This window comes from Macaca thibetana, chromosome 3 (genome assembly GCF_024542745.1).
Source record: "Macaca thibetana thibetana isolate TM-01 chromosome 3, ASM2454274v1, whole genome shotgun sequence".
Taxonomy (NCBI): domain Eukaryota; kingdom Metazoa; phylum Chordata; class Mammalia; order Primates; family Cercopithecidae; genus Macaca; species Macaca thibetana.
This window is the reverse complement of record NC_065580.1, coordinates 10418307-10425097: the sequence shown is the minus strand read 5'-3', so window position 1 is coordinate 10425097 and position 6791 is coordinate 10418307.

Below are 6791 nucleotides of genomic sequence, written 5' to 3'. Positions count from 1 at the left end.
TTTTATTCCACTGTGGTTCAAGTGTACAGTTGGTATGGTTTCAGTTTTTTTTAATTGATTGAGACTTGCTTTATGACCAAGCATGTGGTCAATCTTGGAGTATGTTCTGTGCCCAGATAAGAATAGGCGTTCTGTGGCTTATGAGTGAAATATTCTGTAGATGTCTATTAGGTACAATTGGTCAAGTGTAAAATTTAATAAGTCTAGAATTTATTTGTTAGTTTTCTACCTCAATGATCTTTCTAACACTGTCAGAGAGGTGTTGAAGCCCCCCTCTAATATTGTGTGGCTAAGTCTTTTCATAGGTTTAGATGTAGTTGTTTTATAAATCTGGGTACAACAATGTTGGGTGCAAATATATTTAGAATAGCTAAGTCTTCTTGCTGAATTGAATGCTTCATCATTATGTAATGACCTTCTTTTTGTCCTTTTTTATTGTTGTTGGTTTAAAGTCTGTTTTATCTGATATAAGAATAGCGATCCCTGCTCTTTTTTGTTTTCCATTTGCATGGTAGACCTTTCTCCAATCCTTTACTTGGAGCCTATGGGTGTCATTACATGTGAGATGAGTCTGTTGAAAACAGTAGATGGTGGTCGGGCCTGGTGGCTCACACCTGTAATCCCAGCGCTTTGGGAGGCTGAGGCGGGCAGATCATGAAGTCAGGAGTTGGAGACCAGCCAGTTGGAAAGCAGACTGGCCAACATGGTGAAACCCCATCTCTACTAAAAAATACAAAAATTAACCAAGCACGGTGGTGCATACCTGTAATCTCAGCTACTCGGGAAGCTGAGGCAGGAGAATTGCTTGAGCCCAGGAGGTGGAGGTTGCAGTGAGCCAAGATCACGCCACTGCACTCCAGCCTGGGCGACAGAGCAAGACTCCATCTAGGAAAAAAAAAAGAAAAAAAGAAAAGAAACAGCAGATGGATGGATGGTCTTGTTTTTTATCCAGCTGCCACTCGGTGCCTTTTAAGTGGGGCATTTAGACCATTTACATTCTAGGTTAATACTAATATCTGAGGTTTTGATCCTATTGTGAAGTTGTTATCTGGCTTGCTTTGTAGTTTCTATCATGTAGTTGCTTTCTAGGGTCTGTGGGCTACGTACCTAAGTGTGTTTTTGTGGTAACAGGTAGCATTCCTTCATTTTCTTTTCCTTTTTTTTTTTTTTTTTTTGAAACAGAGTCTTGCTCTGTCACCCAGGCTGAAGTGCAGTGGTGCCATCTCAGCTCACTGCAACCTCTGCCTCGTGGGTTGAAATGATTATCGTGCTTCAGCCTCTCAAGTAGCTGGGACTACAGGCACACACCACCATGCCCAGCTAATTTTTGTATTTTTAGTAGAGACAAGGTTTTACTGTGTTGGCCAGGCTGATCCTGAACTCCTGACCTTAAGTGATTCATCCGCCTTGGCCTCCCAAAGTGCCAGGATTATAGGCATGAGCCACCATGCCCCACCCATTCTTTCATTTTCACATTTACAACTCCCTTAAGGACCTCTGTGATGTTGGCCTAGTGGTAACAAATTCCCTCAGGGCTTGCTTGTCTGGAAAATATTTTATTTATCCTTCATTTATGAAGCTTAGTTTAGCAATATATGAAATTCTTTTTTGAAATTTCTTGTCTTTAAGAATGCTGAATATAGGTTCCCAACCTCTCCTGGCTTGTGAGCTTCTGCTGAGAAGTCTGCTGTTAGCCTGATGGGGTTTCTTTTGTATGTGACCTAACCTTCTTATCTAGCTGCCTTTACGAATTTTTTCTTTAGTATTGTCTCTGGACAGTCTGCTGACTATGCCTTGGTGCTGTTCATTTTGTACAGTACCTCACAGGTGCACTCTGAATTTCTGGTATCTAGATATCAACCTCTCTAACAAAATGAGAAAATCTTCCCTTAATTATTCCCTCAAATGTGTTTTCCAGGTTGTTTACTTTTTCTTCTTCTCTTTCAGGAAGGCCAATAATTTGTATGTTTGGTTGCTTTACAAAATCCCATATTTCTTGAACATTGTTCATTTTTTAACATTCTTTTTTCTTTATTTTTGTCTGACTGAATTAATTTGAAAGACTGGTGTTCAAGTTCTGAAATTCTTCTGCTCAGTCCAGTCTATTGACAAAGCTTTCCACTGTATTTTGAAATTCCTTAAGTGAGTTTTTCAATTCCAGAAGAAGCTCTGATTTCCTTTTAGGATGTTTACCTCTTCCGTCATTTACTGGATTGCTTTAGAAGTTTCTTCATATTGATTATCAACCTCATCTTGGATCTCATTGAGCTTCCTTGTAATCCATGCTTTGAATTTATTAGCTATCATTTCTTCGTTTCCATTTTAGTTAGGGATCATCGCTGGAGAACTAGTGTGATCCTTTGGTGGTGTCACTACATTCAGATTTTTCATGGTGCCAGAATTCTTATATTGATTCCTTATCTAGAGAAGCTGGCACTTCTAATTTTTGTAATTATTTTCAAGCAAGTAGGGGTTTTTTTTCTTTCCCCCTACCCATGATGTAATTTTTTTGTTGTTACTACTCTTTTCTTTCTTTCTCCCCCACCCTCCATTCTTTAGTGGGTGTGACGATAGAGAATGCTTGGTGGGATCATTTGGCTTTGCTTCTATAGCCCTATGCACTTCTGTCAGCAAGTTTTATATTGGACTATGCAGTTCGACCTACAAGCTGTAGATGGCACTTAGAGGTAAGAGCCTGTTGCTGCCAACATGACTGGGTATATACTTGATCCTCATTTACTGGGAGAAGTTCTCTGTTGCCTCAGGTAATGGGCTGATTTGTGGAGTGCACAATGGTCTGACTCCCTGCTCAGTCCCTTCATGGGCGGGGGTAGGGGGCCAACATTGGTGAAGCCAGACCAGGCAGGTCCACCTACAGTCCCTGATGGCAGGCACAAGCACCAGTGCTAACTGAGAATCCAGTGGGCTGTTGCCAAGGGCCCAAAGGTGTGCCTAGGCAGGGAGTTGGGAAACTTCCTTGGCCCCAAGTTCTCTGCACAAAGATGGAGGGAGCCTAAATTCCTAATCCAGGAGAGTGGGTGCTCCAGATGCCTGGAGATCTGCCTGGGTGTGGAGCAGAGAGGGCCCCCCTGTACCAGGGTTTCTGCCCATAAAGGGTAGTGTAGCTTAGGTTGATCCAGACAAGCGGGTGCTCCAAGTGCCTGGATTTCTGCCTGGGAGTGAAGCAAAGAGGGCCCCACTGCACCATGATCTCAAAGAAGCAGTTGGGGCACACAGTAATGGCACACACAGACCACCAAGGTGGTCACCAAGCTGGCCCTAGCTACAAGTCTCACTGCCCAGGAGAAACTACAGCTGTAGAAGCTCTCCTCCCACCATAGACTTGTGTTGGAAGAGAGTACAATCCCAGCACCTACTGCTGAGGAGCTTTCCACAGTTCTGACTGTAGAGGTTCCTACCCTGCTCTACAGGAGGTGCTCCAATCTCTGGTCCAAGACTAAAATTCCTGCATGGCTATGCTGTTAGGTCGCCAAACAATGGCTGACTTTGTATACCTCCAGATTAAAGATTGTGTCCTGCTCTTGATCCCGGCTCTGGAAAAATGTCTATAGCTTTGTCTGGTGTCTGTCCTCAGCATCTACAACACTGTCCCCACATCAGCTCCAGGACTTGGAAGAATGAAAGTGCTCTCCCTTAGCCTGGATTGCTCAGATCCCCGGTGGAAAGGTGAGTCACAGAGGGAGGCTCTCTGCCTCTCTTTCACATGGGGGCTTCACTAACTTTAATCAATGGGATGCCATTATGGAGGCTGTTTACCAGCATTCTCTTCCACAGGATCTGGGGTCTCCTTCATGATTCTGATGGATTTGCATTTTTCTTCTTGAATTACACTCACAGAGTTGATTTTGGTGCACCATCTTGCTATTTCCAAGTGGCTGAGGCATGCTGAAAGCTTCCAATCCATTTGGGAAGAAAAGGTGGGGAGTGCTTTCTTTTTTTACACTCTTCTTTCCTGCTTTTAATTAGCTTTCCTTTGTTCTTTTTTTTTTTTTTCATTATTGATTAGTTTGTATTATTTTACTATTTTTCTCAGGTTATCCTTAAATTTAATATTCTATAGCAAAACCTAAGTCAATTAATTTCTATTTCACTCTACCTCCAACCTCCAGGCAAGAAGAGAATCAGTTTGCTTTTGTTCTACCTTCCCTGGCCTTTCTCCATTACCTTCATTTCCTGTGACTTTCATACTGATGTGGTCTGGGATGTTAGGTGTTAGGTTCAATTTTTTTTTTTTTCAATTTATAAATAATAAAATCGTATTTAATTTTAAAAAGTTGTGGGTTTTGGGGCTTTTTGGTTTTGTTGTTGTTGTTTTTGTTCACCAATAATTTCCTACATCTCACTATTTTCCCCTGGATTCATTATTCTTCTTATTGGAGCCCTAAGAATTCTTTCAATGAATGTCTAAAAATTATAAATTGTCTGAGCTCTCAAATTACTAAATATATTTTGTTGTTGTTGTTTTAACTCTTAACTCTTGAATTAACTGGTTAAAGAGTTTTGTTTAAGTTGCAGTTATTCTGCTTTAACACTTTTTTAAAAATGTGAGTTTGTTCTGATACAATTGACATATTAAGGACCAATTAGACATAATGTGATTTACGTGCTGATGTGGGATTTAGTCTACAAAATACACAAACCGAACCGTAAAAAATGCATCCAACTAACCTACATAGTAATGCACAAAATTCATGTGCACACACCTATCTCAAACATCAACCAGCTACCTTAGTATTCCACATGTGTTATAAGCCACATCCATCCACAGCTGGTGTTACAACTTTCCATCCTAATTCAAATAACCCTCCTTACACCACTCACATCCTTTCCAATGCCCACTTCCTCACACAACCTTTAGGTCTTTTTTTTTTTTTTTTTTTTTTGAGACGCAGTCTCGCTCTGTCGCCCAGGTGGGAGTTCAGTGGCCAGATCTCAGCTCACTGCAACCTCCGCCTCCCGGGTTTACGCCATTCTCCTGCCTCAGCCTCCCGAGTAGCTGGGACCACAGGCGCCCGCCACCTCGCCTGGCTAGATTTTTTTTGTATTTTTTAGTAGAGACGGGGTTTCACCGTGTTAGTCAGGATGGTCTTGATCTCCTGACCTCGTGATCCGCCCATCTCGGCCTCCCAAAGTGCTGGGATTACAGGCTTGAGCCACCGCGCCCGGCCCCTTTAGGTCTTTTTTAAAGTAACGTGCCATATTTGTTGTGGTATTTATATATTTCTTAACAAGTTAACATGTGTAAAACTGTGTCACCATTTTTTTCTTGGGGGTTCTTTTTTTAGATAGGAGCATTTTTAAGGGTCAACATTTTTAGTATTATGCCCTATTCCCTTTTTCCCATAAGCCTAGTGGCTTTTGTTACATGATTTTACATAGTACTTTGATTTTTTAGGAGTGCATATGTCACTTTATAGCAGAACTGACTATATTTTCCTTACTGAAATGTCCTTGTTTCATAATCACGTGATACTATTTTCGTAACACAATACTTTCTCTTACCTCTCTGGCTATATGAGATATATTAAAAGTCCTATTCTGATTGCTTCATTAATTTTGCTTTTCAGGGATAAGTCTATATTGGCTGAATTTGTTTTTTCTCTTTTATCATGGGGTTCATCTCAAAGTTTGGTTATTCTTAATTGTGTATTCGTCTTTGTTGAGCTATCTTTATGACTGCCTGCCACCTCTGTTTGTGCTGGAAGAGGCAGGGATGAGCAAGCCCGGTTGCAATATGACACTGTTTTTCATTAGGTTGTTTGGCGGTGGGGGGGTTCCAACTCACTTGGAGGTTTCAAAAACATCGAAGTAAGATTTCAGCCAGGGCACTCCATTACATGTAAATCTTTGTTTTGGTTTTCTATGGCTGCTATAACAAATTATCACAAATTTAGCAGCTTAAAATATAAATGTCTTATCTCACAATTCTGTAGGTCAGAAATCTGGGTGAATTCAGTTGGTTTTCCTGCTTCAGGTATTACAAGGCTAAAGCCAAGGTGTCAGCCAGTGGGGCTCTTATCTGCAGGCTCTGGAAATAAATCTGTTTCAAGCTCATTCAGGTTGTTGGTTGAATTCAGTTCCTTGTGATTGTAGGACTGAGGTCTCCATTTCCTTGCTGGCTGTTGGCTGGAAGTCATGCTCCCAGTCATTCAAAAGACCACCACATTCCCTGGGTCACAGCCCCATTCATTCATCTTCAAAGCCAACGTTGGTAGGTCATATCCTTCTCATGTTTCGTATCTCTCTAACCTAATCTCCCTTCACCTCTTCTTCCTGTCGTATCTCTCAAACCTACTGTTCCTCCTTCCTCTTCTGCTTTTAAGGGCGCATACACTGACATGTGGCCAGCCTGAATAATCCAGGATAGTCTCACTATTTTAAAGTCAACTGATTAGTAACCTTAATTACGTCAGCAAAGCCCCTTCATACCAGTGCCTAGATTAGGGTTTGATTGAATAACAAGGGAACAGAAATCTTGAGGGCACATCTTTGAAATTCTGCCTACCAAAATCTCAGTATTTGTGTCCATTTTATTTACGGTATACAGAAATTTTTTAGGAACTTATCAAATCGTTTCTTGAACTAGATATGAGAGTTTATATCCTACTAAGATGGCAAACTCAGATATATTTAGCTAAGTGCTGGCTCTCTCCCCCAAAATTAACCCTGGAGAAGTTACAGAAACATGTGCTACAGAAGGAAAAAAAAAAAACATAAGAGAAACTACTGAACTTAGTCTTGAATCAATGTATATGACAGAGGTCTGAGGA